Below are 22,287 nucleotides of genomic sequence, written 5' to 3' on the forward strand. Positions count from 1 at the left end.
TTTATTTTGATACTATTTTTATTGTTATACCATATTGCCATTGACTTCTTTTTCTTTAGTCCTAACTTGTCTACTAGTTATTTTAGCCAAACCACTTCACATAAGCACTTTGTTAAAGCTCAATATTTGAATTTACAAGAAGATCTTCACATCGAATTTTATTTTTTTGAAACACCAAGATATAGATATAGAGCCACAAGTAAAAAATCTAAGCACTAGTAGAAATTTGGTCATCTAAATCACCTCTATAGTTTGCATCTAAAAATCCTTGTAGTAGATTCTTTTCTCCCTATAAGAATTAGATATCAAAGGATGGATTGTTGTTGAGGTATTTGATAATTTGTTATACAACATTGCAATGTTGTATTATAACACAACTATATGGTGAAAGAAAAAAATATGGATCCTATTACAGAAGAAACTAATTAAAAGGTTTAATAGCAAAATATGGATAAAAGATAAGAAGGTAATAAAAACTTTCAGTGTTAATGTTATTTTTTTGTAAAATAGATTTTTATTTATTTGTATGGCAATAAATAAGGAAAAAAAAAGTAGATAAAAAAATAATAATATAAGTATCTTAAAAAAATATCTAAGAGTAGTTTGTAGCAAAATTTATCTTAAGAAATTAAGAATTGATTTCCAAAGTTGATTGGTTGTGAATCAAGGTAAAAATTAGACCTTATGGCTTAAAACCACACACCTACGGTATTTTTGGGGTTTTTTCTTGGATTAGAGAAAGAAATTAAAAAGATAAATTTAAAAATATTATTTTAGTATAAACTTTAAGTGATTTGGATGAAAATTGAATTTTTTAAAGCTTTTTAAAATAAGAGACGTTTTCAATGATTGTGGATTTTGAAAATTAAAAAGAAACTTATATATTTGATGAATTTTTAAGTATTAAAGTAAATTTATAAGTAATATTTTTTGGATTTGTCAATGTAATTATTTTAAATTTGAGATAAATTGAATGGTTTGATTAAAAGAAATAGAAATTTGATTGAATTAGGGTCTTAAATATTTGAATTTTAGGATTAGTGAGATTTTTTGAGATCCTAAATAATCCATTAGTTATTTAAAGTAAGATTTTGTGAGAGCATAGTAGACTTGAATTTTTATACTTTTGCTAATTTAAAGAGCAGCTAAACTATTTAATAAGGAATAATTACTACTAGAAGATAAACATTTAGATTAAAGAAGAAAGACATCCAATATCTAAGAATAATAGGATTTTTTTTCCAATTAGTAAGTTTTATTTCTTTCAATATTTTTATGCTTTTTTTTTTGCTTAAAGATTAAAATTTAGAAAGAAAAAATAGTCAAAATTAATAATTTAATTAATAATTATTGAATTTTAAAAATTACTATCGAAATTTGATTAGGATTTTATGAGGATTTTTTAAAATATTTTTAGGGCTATAATAGGATTTAATTAGGAATTATTTGGAATTTTTTAAAATAATTGTTTAGATTTTATATTAATTCTTTATAATTTCTATTTTTAATTTTTTTAAAAATATTTATTATTATTTTTTTAGGATTTTTAAAATATTTTTTAAAATATATTTATATTTTTTTTATGAATGTTTTAAAATATTTTTTAAAAATTAATCAAGATTTGATTAAGAATTCTAAGATTTATTTGGGATTTATATATGAATTTATTAGAATTTTTAGGACTTTTTTTGCAATTTCCAATTTATCTTCTATAGCCAAATATTTGGTGCATTCTTAAGAAATATAACATATTATCAACAACAATAGAATTATTACAAATCATGCATATATTGGCTTAGAAGAGATGTTGCAAAACCAATATTTGGTATTGTTTTTGTAAGGTAGAAAAGCTGTCTAACACAGCCTTGATAATCTATTATATCTATTAGAGGAGTTTCAATTTTTTTGTGAAGTTTAAGATAAGATAGAAATAAAATATCCTTCCAATAGTAAGTAAAGTGAGTGTATTTGTGAAGGATAGATAAAGCATAATTAGTTTGGTGTTGAAATATACCACAAAGAAGTTGTAGCATTTGGATACTAAGAAACTTATAAATTAAGCTGAAATCCTTCATTTTGAATTTTTTGTAAAGATTTGTTTTAAGAATGAAGTAAAGTGATCAATATCAAATCTGGTAAAGATTGGGTTGTCAATATATAAGACTAATATGATAATAAGAGATTTATTATTCAAGAAGTAAGTATAAGAATTGGCTTTCTCCTATACATTGGTCTTGATAAGAAAAACCATTCTTTGATTGGTTTGCTGTGACATTATGTGCCTCAGCTCCTAGGCATCTCTTGCATTGCTCTTTTTCATGCAACTTATTTCTAAGATCCTTCATTCTAGTGATGAGTGTCTTGATTTATTTTCAAGTGACTATGTTTTTTTTTAAAAAATTTATGGTTTTGAGTCTTTGGTCTTGTTTTGAATAATGGGTAGGTCTATCACTTTGGTTAGAAGCATCTTAATTCAAGTTTTAATAAACTATTAAAGACTTAAAATTGGCTTGTTGATTTTGAAATCCTTTGATGATAGCCTCCTATCATCCTTCCTTGATTTATGGTGCATTGATAAGAACAACATACATTTGTCAATATGTGAAAGCAAAGACTTTAGGATCTTTTTTTTGATTTTTTTGATTTTTTTTCTTTCTTATTCATCTCTTGATTCAAAAGTCTAATTTCTACCATTAAGTACAAAGACACCTTTTCTTACTTAGAATCACTTCTTTAAATATGTGAAAGCAAAGACTTTAGGATTTTTTTTTTGATTTTTTTGATTTTTTTTCTTTCTTATTCATCTCTTGATTCAAAAGTCTAATTTCTACCATTAAGTACAAAGACACCTTTTCTTACTTAGAATCACTTCTTTAATTATGTTCTGATTTGTAGAAAGATTCTTTAATGTGTAATATAGAATTATTGTTTTGATAATCCTGTATCTACTTCTTCCATATAGTTTGTTGTTTCTTTCATGTTGGCTAGATAGACATCTATATTCCTTGTTTTTTAAATCATGAAGAATTTTTCTTTCAATAACATTTGCTCAATTATATTATTTGATTTGTATAGAGATTTTAATAATTTCTAGTACTTGTATTGCTTGAAATAGAATTTTAACAACTTTAATGCTATGTCACCTTTCACATTGCTATTGATGGCACTTAAAGGAGCTTATCTACTACATTTTTTTTAATTCATTCATGATAAGGTTTGGTGCACTAATATAGAAATTATAAAGGTGTCATGTGAGTTCCATCAATGCATTTTAATTAATAGATTGAAAAAAATATATAATTTTTAATTATTTAGATACAAAAATATCAACATTAAAAAGTTTATTAAATTATTTAAGTATTTATTAGAACTTAGTATTAGTTTTAGGTTACAAGAGTATTACTAAAAAAAAAAGTCATTAAAATAAAATCTTAGTAAATTTTGGAGATAATTATTTTAATTGATTCAATATTTTTACTTATTATTGAGTATTAATGATTAATTATTGAGACCAATGTTTATATTGACCTTCTATCTACATATATTATTTATAAAAAAACCCATTAATACTAATTAGTAATTAAAAGAATCATGATAAAGAATCATTTGTCTTTTTTATTTAATATATAAAAATTAGGATTTTAATTGATATTAAATTAATTTTATTACTATAAAAATAACGAAGATATTAAAATATAAATTTTAATTTTTATTAGCATTATAAATTTTTTTAAAAAAATTATATTTTTATTTAAAATTTATTTAGAAATTTTGAAAAAATTTTAGAGTAATTTTCAAGACTTTGGTAAAAATGAGTACTACCATGTTGGGAGCCATTATGAAGAAACGGAATAAGATTTAAAGCCCATATAAGGTTCTTAGGCTAATTGAATTTTTTTAGAGATCATAATAAAGTTAAAAATAAAAAAGTATTAGTTTTATTATTAAAAAATTAAAAAAAACAAGAAATTAGTCTAGTCCCTGTAGGAAGGGTGTAGAATAAGTAGTTATTTTGAGAATGTAGATACCTAGTGTATAGTGTAAACATGGATAGATAACTGCTCAAAAACTGGTTTAGCAGGTAGAATAGATGAATAGTCAGGAAAAGTAGTTATCATTTGTAGTGTAAGAGTTGGTATCTCGGGGTAGTATAAGGAGGATGGGAGAAGGGAAGAAAATGCCAGACTGTGATAGTGCTGAGCCAGGGGCCAGACTGTGAGAGTTGTGAGCCGGAGTAAGCTTGGTGCTACCTCTTTTCTTTTGCTTGTTATTTTCTTTGAATAAGAAGATTGAAAGTTTCTGAATATTGTGAAGTGAATTATGGAATGGAAATATGATTGGTATTATTTGAGAAGAATAAAGATTGAATGCTGAAATCTTATTGTAGTTCAGCAGAGAGAATGAGTCTGTGTTTGTGTGAAACACTGTAATATGAATGGCAGTTCTATGTGAAGAATTCCAGTGATTGGAACGAGGGTAATTGTGTACTAAAAGCTATGAGGGAGCAATATTACAGTTGGAGATTATGAGGGTGAATATATTGGTGGAAATAGCAGTTATTGGTATGACTGAATTGTTGTAAGGAAGAGACCGATAAGGTGAAGGAGAAGATTATAGTTTCTTTGTGTATTCAGATATTGGAAATAGAGACGATACATTCAAGAGATAATTGATTGTGTGATCTTAACGTGAATGCTTAAGCAACTAGTCATTCTCCGTGTTCGAATCCCCCTATACGGGTTTATGCTGGGAAGTTTCTTCCGAAATAAGTAAAATGAGCAATCACATTTTGGCATCGCTACTGGGGAGTGATAATAGCTTTGAGTGTTAGGAATTAATTACCAAAGGTGTGAGAAAATTGGCAATAGAAGACGATTTTAGTAGTGTTTGAAGAAAGAGTATGATTATTAAGAATGAGAATTTAACAGCAAAGAGAGTAAAGTAATCAAAGGAAAGAACAAAGCGATCGCAAGCAAGAAATTTGTTGCGTAATGAGCGAGATCACAAATTAAAAAAGAAGCATCGATAAAGTTGGATTAAGCCGTGGTTGCATGCCTGTCGGGATATTCGATCGTACCGAGAAGACGATCAACCTCTAATATTTCAGAAGTACATACCGTTAAAGAAATTGCCAAGAGCAGTCGCAAGGAGCGTTGCTAATAGTCCAACAAACCTCTTGAAGCCGTTAACGGAAAACGAGGAAGGCACAGAGGAATTAGGTACCCTACTGGATATCTTCTCAATTGGAAATATGTCCGATCGTAACAAGACTCGTTCTGAAGATCGGCATAAATCACTTGCCAATAAAGACCAATTCAAAGTATATCAAAACCTGTGGTTTTCACCTCATATTCAACTAGTAAAATTATTTGAGGATAATAATAATCAATCGGGAAGGCTTGGAAGTCCAAAAAAGACTTTTACGAGAGATAATTTTTATTTTAATAAGAAATTGAGCGGAACACCGGCATCTTTAATGACGTCCGGAGGACCAGCAGTTCCGATTACAGTTCAAATGGATGCAGTGGAAAATCGAACGACTAGCGTTGCGCCATTACCTACTTTTTGGGATTTGTCAGGTGCGGATCCAGATCAACATTTGTCTCAATTCTTGATCGCGTGTGTAGCCAATAATGGAAGAACAGAAGACATTTGGCTGAGATGGCTGCCAGCGACATTGAAAGACACAACGTTTGAGTGATATAACTACCAACCTGTGGGACAATTTATCAATTAGGAGGCATTGAAAAATACATTTTTAGTCCATTTTCGACCAATTGGTTTTAAAAAACGTCTTAGAGAAAAATTAATGAACAGCAGAATGGTACCAGGAGAAGTGGTACAATCATATTATGGTCGTGTAGCAAATATACTTCGAAAATGGCCAAATAACCAAATGCCGAAATCATTTGTGTTGTCCATATTGGTTAATGGACTACATCCACCAGAATTGAAAATATTTATAAAAGAGGCCCAATCAGCCACCATTGCATCATCTCTTAAGCGAGCAAAAGTATGGGAGGAATGTCACTATGACCAAAACTTAACAGTTAGAGCCACGATGATTCCATGTCAAGGAGGTTATCAAATGACAAATTGGAATGACGCATCGAGAAGTTATTTGGGAAGGAATGATTATGGTACAATTCCACAGGGAATAGTGGATGCCGTTCTATTGCAAGTTGTACCACCATCATCATCACACCCGTATGTGCCTTATTCCGCATATCAAAAACTAATACCTACAAAGGAATTGTCAAATGCATTGGTATCAAGGGATCTCAATGAGTCATTGCTGTTAACATTGACGAAAAAAATGGATGAATTGGTTGTGAATGTGGCCAAGGATAAAGAAAAAAGGCATAAACCAACCAATATGCGTCCCAATGTTTGGTGCAACAATTGTAAGGGGCAAGATCATTTAGTAACAGAATGTCCTTCACCACCCCAAATAACTATACAATTCAGAAAATTCAGTCAATTGGTATGACTATTAGCAGTGCTCCCCGCGAGTACTCTTGGTAATTTCTTTAACGGTATATACTTCTGAAATATTAGAGATCGATCGTCTTTTGGATACGATCGAATATGCCAACAAGCATGCAACCACAGCTTAATCCAACTTTATCGATGCTTCTTTTTTAATTTGTGATCTCGCTCATTATACAATAAATTTCTTCCTTGCGATTGCTTTGTTCTTTCCTTTGATTACTTTATTCTCTTTGCTGTTAAATTCTCATTCTTAATAACCATACTCTTTCTTTAAACACTACTAAAATCGTCTTCCATTGTCAATTTTCTCACACGTTTGGTAATTAATTCCTAACACTCAAAGCTATTATCACTCCCCAACAGCGGTGCCAAAATGTGATTGCTCTTTTTACTTATTCCGGAAGAAACCTCCTAGCATAAACTTGTATAGGGAGATTTGAACATGGAGAATGACTAGTTGCTTAAGCATTCACGTTAAGGTCACACAATCAATTATCTCTTGAATGTATCGTCTCTATTTCCAATATCTGAATACACAAAGAAACTATAATCTCCTCCTTCACCTTATCAGTCTCTTTCTTACAACAATTCAGTCATACCAATAACTGCTATTTCCACCAATATATTCACCCTCATAATCTCCAACTGTAATATTGCGCCCTCATAGCTTTCAGTACACAATTATCCTCGTTCCAATCATTGGAATTCTTCACACAGAACTGCCATTCATATTATAGTGTTTCACACAAACACAGACTCATTCTCTCTACTGAATTACAATAAGATTTCAGCATTCAATCTTTCTTCTTCTCAAATAATACCAATCACATTTCCATTCCATAATTCACTTCACAATATTCAGAAACTTTCAATCCTCTTATTCAAAGAAAATAACAAACAAAAGAAAAGAGGTAGCACCAAGTTTATCTCGGCTCACAACTCTTACAGTCTGGCCCTTGGCTCACAACTCTCACAGTTTGGCCCCCGGCTCAACACTATCGCAGTCTAGCCCTCGGCTTACGACTCTCACAGTTTGGCCCTCAGCTCGCAACTTTCACAGTCTGGCCCCCGGCTCAGCACTATCGCAGTCTGGCATTTTCTTCCCCTCTCCCATCCTCCTTATACTACCTCGAGATATCAACTCCTATACTACAAATGATAACTACTTTTCTTGACTATTCATCCATTCTACCTGGTGAACCACCTTTTCAACAGTTATCTATCCCTGTTTACACTATACACTAGCTATCTACATTCTGAAAATAACTACTTATTCTACATATCCCCACTCTTAACTGTGCAGCGTCCTCGCAAACACTCAATTGATACCTATCTAAAAATTATCTAACAAAACTCTACAAAAATTGCGATCCCTCTGGCCTATCTAATTAATCAATTGCTGCAGTATCTGTTATTGGTTCCATCGATTTCGTTTCCAATTATAAATCTTTGTCCTCCTCCAATCCTTCCATCGGCTCCTGTCTCAATTGAGCTGAAAGGTCTTCATTGTACTCGCCTAGTTCACGGACTTGAGCTTCCAATTTCAGGATCTGGGCATCTCTCAATTCCAACTAGCGCTGAAAGTGACTCCTCTCTTCTAGAACTTCGGGAACTGGCAACATCGATACTTGTGCTTGACCAATATTGACTAAATCCTCTGCCAATCTTGTCACTTCAGCATTCAAGGCCTAAATTTCAGCCTTTAACTGCTCCGTTTTACATCTGTATTGGTCACTCAATACCAATTTCTCTTGTGCCAATAACTCGATCTTTTCTCGTTCCATTACCAACTGATCCTTCATTTTTTTCAGTTCCAAAATTGAATGACTACGAGCCTGGAATAGTTCTTGCCTGTGGGTCTCCACCATGCGTTCTCTTTCTTGTGACTGGCTCCTCACTGTTAACTCTTAACTGGAACTACTACTCTCAAAAATACAAGAAATATAAGAAAATGGCACTCCAGCCAACCCAAAACAACACCACAAAATGACTTTAACTGGTGCTCCACTCCTATTCTTTTACTACCTAGTGATAATACCAATATGTTACCCGTAAAGTTCGTGAAAGGTAATGAGAAGTAATCTTTCTTGGTGGCCACATTTAACTTTTGAAAATCTTGACATATCTTGATTTTTTCATTCTTCTTCCGTACCATCACGATTGGCGACACCCATGCACTATACGGAACATGATAAATAAAATCCACATCGAGAAGTTTATTCAATTCCTCTTTCACCATGAGGGAATATTTTGGATTAAGGCAATGTTGCCTCTGCCATACCGGTTTAGCGTTCCTCTCTAAAATGATACGATGCTCACAGACTTCAACGGGAATACCTTTTAAATCATCATAAGTCCAAGCAAAAGCGGATTTATGATGCAAGAAAAATTTGGTCCAACAGGTCAACTCTTGTTCCTTAATACCTTCGTAGACCTTAATTGTCCGAGGTTCTGCTGTTGTCACCAAGTTGATAGTTTGATATAAAGGTGCAATGGCGATATTCTGTTTCAACTCCCGCGTTGGTTTAAAGTCAGTCGATAAGTTAAACATGTACGAAGTATTGAATTCTGTGTCCAAGGCATTAGATGGTGCACATCATACTTGGTCATCTAATCAGTACTAACATAATCCAAGTTTTCTGATTCCGTCGGGTATATCAAATACTCTCCCGGACATCCACATTGGTACACCACTCCAAGGTGTAGTGCTGCCTCCACGGGCGCCTCCGTAATTGATGCTACTGCATCGTCATCGAAGCTAAGCTCATTGTCCAACATTAATTCAGATGCTGGCAATTGAGACTCTCCATGATATTGTATTGGGTACATCTGTAGAACAATCTGGTTCCGACCTTTTCCAATTGTCAATGTGCCTCGGCCCCAATCGTTCTTAGCTTTGGCTTGATAAAGCCAAGGTCTGCCCAATAAAATAGGATATGATAATATAGAACTCTATAATTGAAATACAATATCATCGATTTTGTATGTCAATCCCACGATTACAGTGGCAATATTACGTAAGATTCTCATTGGCTTTATCCGACTATGATCTGCCATTCATAAGACCAATGTTGTAGGTAGCAATTGCTTTAGATCCAAGTCCTCTATTATATCCGCATTCATTAAATTAATGCTGGAACCACCATCCACCTGAACACCCGAGATCATAACACTGTCAATCGAAACATCGATGGTTGGTGCACATGGGTCAAGGTTCAAACTGACTTCACAAACTTCTTTATTACGGTGCCTATGCCGTGTCAACGATGAATTCAATGTAGAACGGCACTTTGGTGCGACCGCTAGAAGTTGCTTCATAGAAATAGAAGGCCGAATAGTATCCAGATCCTTCAAAATATCATAGGGTTCCATATTTAGGATAATTCCCAATGCCCTCTTTCTTTTCATTGGTTTGAGTTTAATTCCGTGAGGTAAGATATTCTTCCGTCCTAGACTCGGAATTAGAATAGCAGCCAGGGCTTCTTTGGAATTCCCACCCTCGAGAGGATCTTTCAACGAATAGGACGTTTCTTGAAACTGCGTAGAGATCGGAACTGCTTGGAACAAAACTGAAGCCTCCGTAATTGGGACCTCATTGGGTTGTGCCACCGAATCAAGTCTCATCCTGGGTACGAAGCCCATAATAAGACCTGGATTAGATGGTCTCGATAAATTGGCATGTGGAATCAAATTGAGTTCCTCAGTCTATTGAGGTCTCAATATTGGGATACGTTCCAATACTGATATTAGTTCGTTTAGTCCCGTAGACGGCACTACTTGCTCTCTTGCGATTGATTCATCCATGTCTTGAATTAGATTCTTATCTTTTTGTTGGCCTTTGGTAAGCACTGCGTTCACCACCTCGACACGATGTACTGGTGTGTCTCATTGAACAAGGCCTTTGTCCTCCGTCGGTTGGCTTGTTTGTATTTGCTAGTCTCGATTATTATAATTAAAGGGTGTATTGCACTGCTGATAAGTGTGACTAGATTGCTTACAGTTTCCATATATTGGAGCATAGTCATGACTGGCACTTGGATTAGGACATTCACTCGCATAATGTCTGATTTGTCTGCAATGATAGCAACGAAGTGGTTTCCTGCCAACTCCTTCAGGGATAATGGGTGTCTCTATTGGTATATAACAGCTAGGTCTGTTCCATGTCGGATGAGTAAAAGATCCTAGTTGACCCATTGTTACTGTAGAGTCTGGCATTGGCTTCGTCATGGGTGGATATTGATGGTATCCTGGTTGGTTCATCACCAATCCGTGAGTATTGGATACACCTTCTTGGTGAAATTCAGAGTTGAAGAAATTAGAATAATTCTTGTTTTATTTATTTGCTTGATTTCCATTCCAGCCAAACCTATTATTCGTCTGTACTTGATTGACATCCTACGAAGCTGGTTGAGTCATTATCTGGTTACTGAGTTGTTGTTACTTCCGTAAATTCCAACAGTTGGTAGTAATATGCTTGCCCCCGCAAAAGGTACATTGTACAATCATTTAGGGAGGTGAAGGACATTCTGTTACTAAATGATCTTGCCCCTTACAATTGTTGCACCAAACATTGGGACACATATTGGTTGGTTTATGCCTTTTTTCTTTATCCTTGGCCAGATTCACAGCCAATTCATCCATTTTTTTCGTCAATGTTAACAGCAATGACTCATTGGGATCCCTTGATACCAATGCATTTGGCAATTTCTTTGTAGAGATTGATTTTTGATACGTAGAATAAGGCACATATGGGTGTGATGATAATGGTGGTATAGCTTGCAATAGAACGGCATCCACTATTCCCTGTGGAATTGTACCATAATCATTCCTTCCCAGATAACTTCCCGATGCGTCATTCCAATTTGTCATTTGATAACCTCCTTGAAATGGAATCATCGTGGCTCTAACTGTTAAGTTCTGGTCATAGTGACATTCCTCCCATACTTTTGCTCGCTCAAGAGATGATGCAATGGTGGTTAATTGGGCCTCTTTTACAAACATTTTTAATTCTAGTGGGTGTAGTCCATTAACCAATATGGACAACACAAATGATTCCGACATTTGATTATTTGGCCATTTTCGAAGTATATTCACTATACGACCATAATATGACTGTACCGCTTCCCCTAGTACTATTCTGTTGTTCATTAATTTTTCTCTAAGACGTTTTTTAAAACCAATTGGTCAAAAATGGACTAAAAATGTATTTTTTAATGCCTCCTAATTGATAAATTGTCCCATAGGTTGGAAGTTATACCACTCAAATGCTGTATCTTTCAATGTCACTGGCAGCCATCTCAACCAAATGTCTTCTGTTCTTCCATTGTTGGCTACACACGTCGTCAAGAATTGAGACAAATGTTGATCTGGATCCGCACTTGACAAACCTCAAAAAGTAGGTAATGGCGCAACGCTACTCGTTTGATCGCCCACTGCACGCATTTGAACTGTAATCAAAACTGCTGGTCCTCCAGACGTCATTAAAGATGTCAGTGTTCCACTCAATTTCTTATTAAAATAAAAACTGTTTCTCGTAAAAGTCTTTTTCAAACTTCTAGGCCTTCCCAATTGACTATTATTATCCTCAAATAATTTTACTGGTTGAATATGATGTGAAAACCACAGGTTTTGATATACTTTGAATTGGTCTTTATTGGCAAGTGATTTATGTCGATCTTCAGAACCAGTCTTATTAGGATCGGATGTATTTTCAATTGAGAAGATACCCAGTAGGGTACCTAATTCCTCTGTGCCTTCCTCGTTTTTCGTTAACGGCTTCAAGAGGTTTGCTGGATTATTAGCAGTGCTCCCTGCAAGTACTCTTGGCAATTTCTTTAACGGTATGTACTTCTGAAATATTAGAGGTTGATCATCTTCTCGGTATGATCAAATATATCGATAGGCATGCAACCACGGCTTAATCCAACTTTTTCGATGCTTCTTTTTTAATTTGTGATCTCGCTCATTACGCAACAAATTTCTTGCTTGCGATCGCTTTGTTCTTTCCTTTGATTACTTTATTCTTTTTGCTGTTAAATTCTCATTCTTAATAATCATACTCTTTCTTCAAACACTACTAAAATCGTCTTCCATTGCCAATTTTCTCACACGTTTGGTAATTAATTCCTAACACTCAAAGCTATTATCACTCCCCAGTAGCGATGCCAAAATGTGATTGCTCATTTTACTTATTTCGGAAGAAACTTCCCAGCATAAACCCGTATAGGGGGATTCAAACACGGAGAATGACTAGTTGCTTAAGCATTCACGTTAAGATCACATAATCAATTATCTCCTGAATGTATCATCTCTATTTCCAATATCTGAATACACAAAGAAACTATAATCTTCTCCTTCACCTTATCGGTCTCTTCCTTACAACAATTCAGTCATACCAATAACTGCTATTTCCACCAATATATTCACCCTCATAATCTCCAACTGTAATATTGCGCCCTTATAGCTTTCAATACACAATTACCCTCGTTCCAATCACTGGAATTCTTCACACAGAACTGCCATTCATATTACAGTGTTTCACACAAACACAGACTCATTCTCTCTGCTGAATTACAATAAGATTTCAGCATTCAATCTTTATTCTTCTCAAATAATACCAATCATATTTCCATTCCATAATTCACTTTACAATATTCAGAAACTTTCAATCTTTTTATTCAAAGAAAATAACAAACAAAAGAAAAGAGGTAGCACCAAGCTTACCCCGACTGACAGCTCTCACAGTCTGGCCCTCGGCTCAGCACTATCGCAGTCTGGCATTTTCTTCCCCTCTCCCATCCTCCTTATACTACCCCGAGATACCAACTCCTATACTACAGATGACTATTCATCCATTCTACCTGCTGAACCACCTTTTCAGCAGTTATCTATCCTTGTTTACACTATACACTACGTATCTACATTCTGAAAATAACTACTTATTCTACAAAGGGAGATATGCACAAGTTTCATATAGGTTATAGGACCTTAAATGTAGGTAGGAAGATAAGATTAAGGCCTTGTTGCCTCTTTAAGACACATTTATACACTACATGTGAGCCTTGATGAGGCTCAAGTCTTTAATCTATAAACAAGTTATCCTTAAAGTAAATTTTGTTTATTTAATTTTTTCATAATTTACTTTTTATCTTTAAAATTTTATTTTTATTTCAATAAAAAGAAAAAAATCTAAATATATTATTTTTATTTTTTAATTTGATTTTTTATTAAATAAAAATCCAATAAATAGATTGTGACTAAAATTTAGATTATGTGATTGCTTGATTACATTCTTTTTACTTGTTTTGTGATTTTTCTTCTTTTATTCTTTTTATTTGCTTGTTTTAATTTACACCACTAATTAAAAGCAAATCTTAATTGAAGCATCTTGAGAGGTAGATTTATCTTCACATAAATGGTGTATTTGTCAAAAAGTGGTGCTTCTAATTGTATATATGTAAATGTAGAGTTTGTATATTGTGATTGACCATTTGGTAGGTCTTTTTGAGTGATATTTTTAAAAATATTCTTTATTATTGGTGAGTATTCTATCCCTCTTATTTATTTTTATAAACAAACCATGTCAAATTTTACAATCAAAAGATAATTAAAAGATTCTATTTTTGAGTGCAGAGCTAAATTGGTTTCATTTTGTCATCAATCAATTTTTATGTGTTAAGTAGTTGAATTTTAATTTTTTTAGTATGTGTATTTTTATCTTAAATTTTTTAAAAGCTATTAAATGTTTACATTGGAGTTGAAGTGAATTTTTAGTAAGTTTTTGATTAAAAGAGGGTTTTCTACCTTGAAAGTTTTATTTACTTCATATTTAAAAAGACATTTTTTAGTTTTTAGTGACTATGAAATAATGGATTTTTCTAAGTATAAGCATCTTGAAGGTAGGCTTGTGTGGATGCAAGTTTTATTTCAATTGAATCAATATTGATTTTCTAGAAAGTTTTGGAGTGGAGAGAATTTGCAGCCTTAAGCAAAATACAATTGAAATTAGTGATTTTTATATCATTAATTACTTATCTTATTATTTTAATTTATAATTTTTTATTTTTTATTTTTAATTAATCATATTTTAATTTAAAAATAAAAAATAGATATAAAATAAAAATAATAAAAAAATATTTTTTAAAATAAAATATAAAAATATTTTTTTTATTTAATTTAAATAAATTCAAATTTAAATTCTATATATTTTTTAAGTTTAATTTATTATATTATATTATATTATATTATATTAATTTTTTTTATTTATATTAATTTTTTTCTTTTTAACTTTATTATTCTGATATATTTTTTATATGCTTGATGACTTCTATATATTAATATAACTTTAGTAATCATTATATATTTTTTATATATAATAGAATTTTTTAATTTTTAGTAATACTTTATTAATTTATTATTTTTAGTATTATTTATTTTTCCTCTTTAAGTTGGTTTTCTTTCAAAGAGTATGAGTGGAATTAAAATACAACTTCAAAAATATAATAAACTAATCTTTATAAGGTTCAATCTATAGATGTTTCAATTATTTAAAATTTTAAATAAAATCATAAAATGAGCATGGCTTGGCAAAATTAGGTGGATTTTAAGATTTAACTCTTCAATATTATTTTAATTTTTTTAAAAAAATAATAAAAAGCATACTTTGATAAATTTAAGTAGATTTTAAAGCTTAATTTTTTTTAGTTTTTTTCATTTGAAATTTCAGGTTCACTTAGAAAGAATCACAACAGGACTTGTTATCCTAAAAGTAATATCTTAATCATTCTATCATCTTTTTGAATAATTTAGGATTAAAAATATTCAATTACACATTTAAGAATTTTTTTCAATCTATGTCTTTTGTTTTAAAAAAACTTAATTATATTTTTGATAAGCACTTCAATTTCTAAATATATTGTAAAAAATGAAGTTGGATTGATGGCTGATATGACTTCTTTTTGTTATTGAACTTATATATGTGGAAAGTGATGACCTCAATGAAGCATAATTAATTGTTACAAATTGTCCTACAAGTTGTCTTTTACTCAATCCACTTGATTTTTTGGACATAGAAAAGTTTATGGATATGGTTTAAGATTTAGGGTTTCTAAAAAATTTGCTAAATTTCACATATATTAGTATAAATTCCATATAAAGCAAGCATTTATTGAATGAAAACAATTCCTAGTAGTATTTGTTGATATAGATCTATAGTTGACAAACAATAAGCCCATTAAGCCTTAATAAATATTAAACAAGTGTTTTTTAGAAGATATCATCTTTTATCTAAGGCAATTTTGTGTAGTATATTTATTGAATTTTATTTTTTTAATATCAAGAAATTACTTGATTTATTATCTTAATTTTCATGGATGTCATTAATAAAAATCATCAATCTTTTTTGCTATATTTACAAGATTTTTCAATGGAATCCATGTATATTTATTAATATTATATATATATATATATATATATATATATATCAACGCATATAATATTTTAATCTATTTTTGATATCACCTTAAATCTAAAATTTCTTCTACTTTAAATTCTTAATTATTATCTACTTCCATAAAAAGAAATGACATTTGTCTTTTTTTTTTTATTGGCTTTCTTTAATTGTACCTTAGTTCTAAGAGATATAATATATAGCTTCAAGAAATGATTACAAAATCTTTTGTTGCAAGATTATCAACTTTTAAAAAGTCAAAAGTATCTAATTAAAGATAATATTTATAATTTTGATATTTAGAAAGATTTTGAAGAACCTTTTTTAAGATATTAAAAATAGATATAAAACTATCTTTGGATTTTTATCCTCAAATTAATAGACAAACAAAATGGATGAATTAAGTTTTAGAAGAATATTTGAAATATACTATCTACGACCATCAAGATGATTAGATAATTCTTTTGCCATTGGTAAAGTTTATCTATAATAATATAATATTTTTTTTTCTTCAATAAGTATCTTTTAATCTTTGATAATTATTACAAATTGATTTTCTCTATTTGATATAATATTCTTCAATAATCCATAATAGCAATAAATATTTTCAAGAAAAAATATATATATATATATATATATATTATAGATTTTTTACATGGTATAAAATATGCTATTTTGATGAATCAATGTACTATCATAAATATAGAGTCATAAGAATTTGATTAAAAGATATATGATAAAATCTATAGTAATAATAGACTATGGTTGTTCTATCATAGATAATAGCTGAAAAATTCCATAAAATTAATAATAAAGAATTTTTGATTTTGAAAAAACTTCACATGATTATACAAAGTTTTTAATTTTTTTCTATATTTGAAGCCACCAAAAATTCTTTGATATTAATTTTGTGGTCTTATTACATCTAGAATGTCATACAACTAAAAAGATGTGATAAGCTTTAAAAAAAATTATGATTGTACTTTACATTCTAGAATATATAAGTATTCTTTAAAATAGAGTAGATTATTCTTAAAATAAAACTTAGAAATATCATGAGATTTATAAGAATTATTATTAATATCATAATAAAATTAATTTGAGCATATATTTAATTAGATTTGATTAATAAAGATTGAATCAATAGTGAATGTTGCTTTTATTGCTCAAAGATAAAATATCTTCAACTTCTAAAAAATAATATACTATAGATTAAAAGCTGCATCTTTTTTTTGTGCATGATAAATTTTTTTAAAAAGAGCGTCTAACAAACCGTGTTGCTTTTCTAGTTGATAAATGATTTTAAATTTAATTTTTGACAAAGATGTGATTTAATGAATTTGGTAATAATTTAAAATACATGATGATATGAAATACTCAAAGTTCGTATAATTTGTATAAATAATCATTAAATTAAGAGTACCACTCAAATAATGGCATCATCCTTAAAATAAATTGATAATTACAATAAATTCTTTTTTATAGATCGTATAGTTTATTTTGACTACTAAAACTTTTCTTGAATTAAAAATAATAGAATTAAGTTTTTCAATAATTTCTATTTGTGATAATACATCATCTAAAGCAAAGTCTAATACATCTATTTTCATAAAAAATGTCTTTAAAAATTTGATGTAATATAAGATTGAAGCAAAAATAAAAGTTGTTTCTAAAGCTTCAAATATTATTTTAATTTTTTTTATTTCATTCAAAATTTTCTTTCCAAGTTAAATGTATAAGTAGAGCTATTATTTATAAAAAAACTCCTTGAAGAAGATTAGATAATAATTCACAAATCTCTAAAAAAAATGGATATGTCATTGTTCTTGGAACCTTTTAATTCATGATGGTATAAACTTTCGTAGGATCTATTATGAAGCCATCATTTTAAATTATGTATTTTAAGAAATTAATTTGAATTATGTAATATATACACTTTTCTATCTTTGCATATAGTCCTTTATCTTTAAGTTTTTATAAGAAAAAACAAACATAAAGTTTATAATTTATTGTATTCTTAGAATAGATTAAAATATTATATAGATAACAAAAAATAAAATCGTCTAAATATTCTTAAAAGATATTATTCATTATATAGTAAAAAGTAGCTAGTGCATATATAAGTCCAAAAGACATGACTTTATATTCAAAATATCCATACTTAATTCAAAATATAGTTTTTTATTTTTTTATTTTTTTATTTTATATTAAATTATATATTTATTGTAGATTTATATTTTATAGATATTTTTTTGATTTAATTGATAAAAAAATCCTAATATCAAAGATAAAAGATATTTATTTTTGATGGTGATCTTGTTGAATTCTTAATGATCCACACATCTGAAGTGTTATTTTTCTTCAAAAACAAGATAGAAGCTCATATTAGAGATTTTAAATAATTTATAAAATATTAATCAAGTTTTTATCAATATTATACTATAGAAAAATTGAAATTATGAAGCACTAATTCTATTTGAAAATTATAGCTTATATTTGTAGCCTTAATGAATAAGGCAAAAAATTAAGACATTAGTTTTCATTATTGACTTCTTTCACATGCATGGAAATAATACTTCTAGGGTTGATGTTGATAATACATGAAATTTTCACCTCAAAAATGTTGACATCTTGTGAAGATTTCTAAGAGTTACAAATCTATTCTTATTTCTTTTAAGTATAGCATTTATGATTTTTTTTATTTTATCTCTATAATAAATAACTTAGAAAAATTTATAAGTAAAATCAAAGGAGGATAATATAGAACCTCTAATATCAAATAATTTTTTTAATAAAAAGTGATAGTCTATTCTATTTATAAAAATATAATATTTTAATAAAAAATATAAAAATATAATATTTTAATAAAAAATATAAAAATATAATATTTTAATAAAAAATATAAAAATATAAAAAAAAATAAGAAATAATAATTATTAATATAAAAATAAGTAGTTTTCAATCGTTAAAGTATAATAAAAGAAGTAGAATAATCTATGCATTTTTAGAATAAAATAAGAATAATCAATTAGTACTAATGTCAAATTGTCATAGATATGAATTACAAAGAATTAAAGGATCAATACACTCTTGTGTCATTGAAAGACAATAGATATTTACTCAAAGATGGTATGATATTGAAACTAGAATGGCTCTTTCTCAAGATAAGAAGACTAGAGATTCTTGAAATAGGACTAAAAACAAGAATGGCATTGAAAAGTGTAAAGAAGGTTTCAATTGTGCTTTTGTATATATTATCTATCTTGGAGCTATGTAGCAACATTTTATAGGACTTCCAACACATATCCACCTTAAAAGACATATGTCTAACTTATAAGACAAGTTTTGTATATGTGCACTACATGACTAACTTGTATCACAAGTTACTAACATGGATGATAAGTGGCCAACTTGTTGGCTAAGTTTTCAACCTATTAATTGATAATTTAAGATTATTATTTAAAAATAATCTTAATTATTAATTATTAATTATTAATTCTAATTTCTAAAAATAAATTTCCAAAAATCTTACATTTCTTATATAAAGTAATTAAATAAATATTTGGTGTAAAAAATATTAAAATAAGAAAAAAAAATTGATGTAAAAATAATTAAAACAGAAAAAAACTAAGTATAAAATAATTAGTATAAAAATATTTTAAAAAATAAAAGTTTAAAATAATTAGTATCAATAGGAAAAGTAGTTAGTCGCCTATATGCTAAACATGTGTTAAAAAGATAAGATGATTAAGTAGCCTTAAATAGATAAGGTAGTTAATAATAAAATAATTTTACTAAAAGCAAATAGTAATAAAAAATTACTATAGAAAAACTACAAATAGTCATAATATTATATTATAAATATAATAAAATGACCATAATTAAAATTCTATTATATTTTTTCTTCTTATTTTTTATATGTAAATAGTTTTAAAGAATAAAGAATAAAGATGGCTTAAATAGATTTTAAGTTAAATACCTAAAGAAGAATTCTTGACCTTAACATAATATTTTATCAAGTTAAATACTAACAAAGTATTTTTACCTTGATAAAGTGTTTGACTTTAATAAAATCAACAACCTTAAGAAGAATTTTCGACCTAAAAAAAAAAAAACTCAACCTTGATAGGATAATCAATTTTAATGAAGTAATCAATATGAAATATCAATCTGGATTTTAATATTAATTTTAATTTTAGACATTCACAAAAATAAAGATGATTATCAAAAAAAAATTTAAAAATCACTCATTTATAATAATAAAGATAAAAAAATAAAAAATAAAAAAAAAATATACACAAATATAATATGTATGTTGTTCACTTGCTCTAAAGCTACATTGGTGAGAAATATCTCTAGTTCACAACTTTATTGATACCATATCCAAAATACAATTTAATCCCGCTAAGCTTATTTTTGCTTTATATAATCTATTCTATATACTTATTCCTAACTTTGAATCTGCCTTAGACTATACCTTATTGAGAATTTTAATCCAAAAATCCTTAAATTAATTCTATATTTTGATATTCTTATTCACTTGTTGCAAGTGATTTATATCTCAAGGCTCTATCTAGTACCTTGGTCAAAGAAGCAAGAACCTCTTTGAACTATCAAGTAGGGCAAATTTTAGATCCTGGTAAGAACATTACCATCTAACAGAATATAAGCCACTATCAATATAAAAAAAACAATATAAAAACAAAGATAGCTCTATATATAAGCATAAAAAGAATATTTTATATTTTTTAGGATGTAAAAAGTATGGTAATCATTTGGCGACCATATTAGAGATATGTCACTATCCTTGGTAATTAAATCCATTGACATATAACTTTGAGTTATTACCGAGAAAAATTCTTTATAAGTATTGATATATCCATTTAAGATAAGTAATGTTTTTCAATAGAAACCACCAAATTAATTAAGAATATTAAAAAATATAAACAAAAATGATACAAGATAATTCTATATTATACATTAAGCTATAAAGATAGAATAAAGAAGTAAAAAGGCAAAGAAAACAAAATTTGACTAATATCAAAACATGAAAGAGAATAAGTTGAACATTAAAGAGAGATCTATATCAATGAATGTTGAATAAAAATTAACTTTAAAAAATAAAAATAAAAAAATCTTTAGTAAAAGAGCTTTTAGAACTAATTAGACTTGATATGTATAAAATCCAAATAAAATAAGTATTTAGAAAAATTTGAAGAAGAAACTAAAAATAAACATCAAAAATAAGATAAATTAACAACTATTAAAATCAAGTATTACATCATATAATGAATCAAGAAGCTGAATCTCTTAGAGTCCAAGGACTTAAAAGAAAAAACTATTGAATAAGACTATATATATATATATATATATATATATATAAACTATAAAAATAAGAATAAAAGAAATAAAAAATAATAGAATTGAAAAATGTTAGTAAATTTAAAAATGTTGAAAGGAAGTAAAAGAATAATAGAAAAAGATGTACATTTATAAGTCTTTGATTGAAGAATCATAAAAAAGACATAGATTCTAATAATAAATATTAAAATTTAATAAGTATTAAAAATATCAATAAATAAATAAAATAAGTCCTTTGATTACAAAACAATCATTGGATGAACTTACATTGCTTTAACCATGTCCAATCATAAGTAAATGACCAAGTTTATTTTTAATACAATCTTCTAATTTACTTATACTATTATATCAAAGAATATTAGCCAATATAACACTTACAATCAGACATACAAAAATTAGGTTGCCTAAGTTTAAATGCAAGAATGATTTGAACATTTACATACTAGAATTCAATAATGTTTGTCAAGTCTACAAAAAAAGAACAAAAGAAGATAAAGAGGTTTTTTTTCCAATTATATTAAAAAACCAAATACTTAAGTGATACCTAATATCATACTAGATACTTTATCATTTAAAATAAGCTTTAAGATATATTCATTATTTAATTCAAAGAAAAAAAGATTAATGGTGTTGTATAATATGAAGCCTTGCTTGAAAATACACCAATCACTTGGCTCTAGAAGATAAATTAGAAATTACAACAATAAGGTTTTAACAATTTTGATAGAATCTTAGATAAATTATAATTGAAGCTTAACAATCCTAATCAGATCTTAATTAAATCTAAAATAAATATTTAAGAAATTATAAAAGAAATATAATAATTGTTTTTAAAAAATCTAAATAAATCATAAAAAACTTTAAAAAAAAAAACCTCAAGAAATAATAAAGTAGCTCTAAAAAATATCAAAAGTAAAAAAATACTAAAATATTAAAAATAAAAATCTTAAATAAATTCTAAATAATTCCTAATAAAATTCTCATGT

This window comes from Physcomitrium patens, chromosome 12 (genome assembly GCF_059467195.1).
Source record: "Physcomitrium patens ecotype Gransden chromosome 12, ASM5946719v1, whole genome shotgun sequence".
Classification (NCBI taxonomy): Eukaryota; Viridiplantae; Streptophyta; class Bryopsida; order Funariales; family Funariaceae; genus Physcomitrium; species Physcomitrium patens.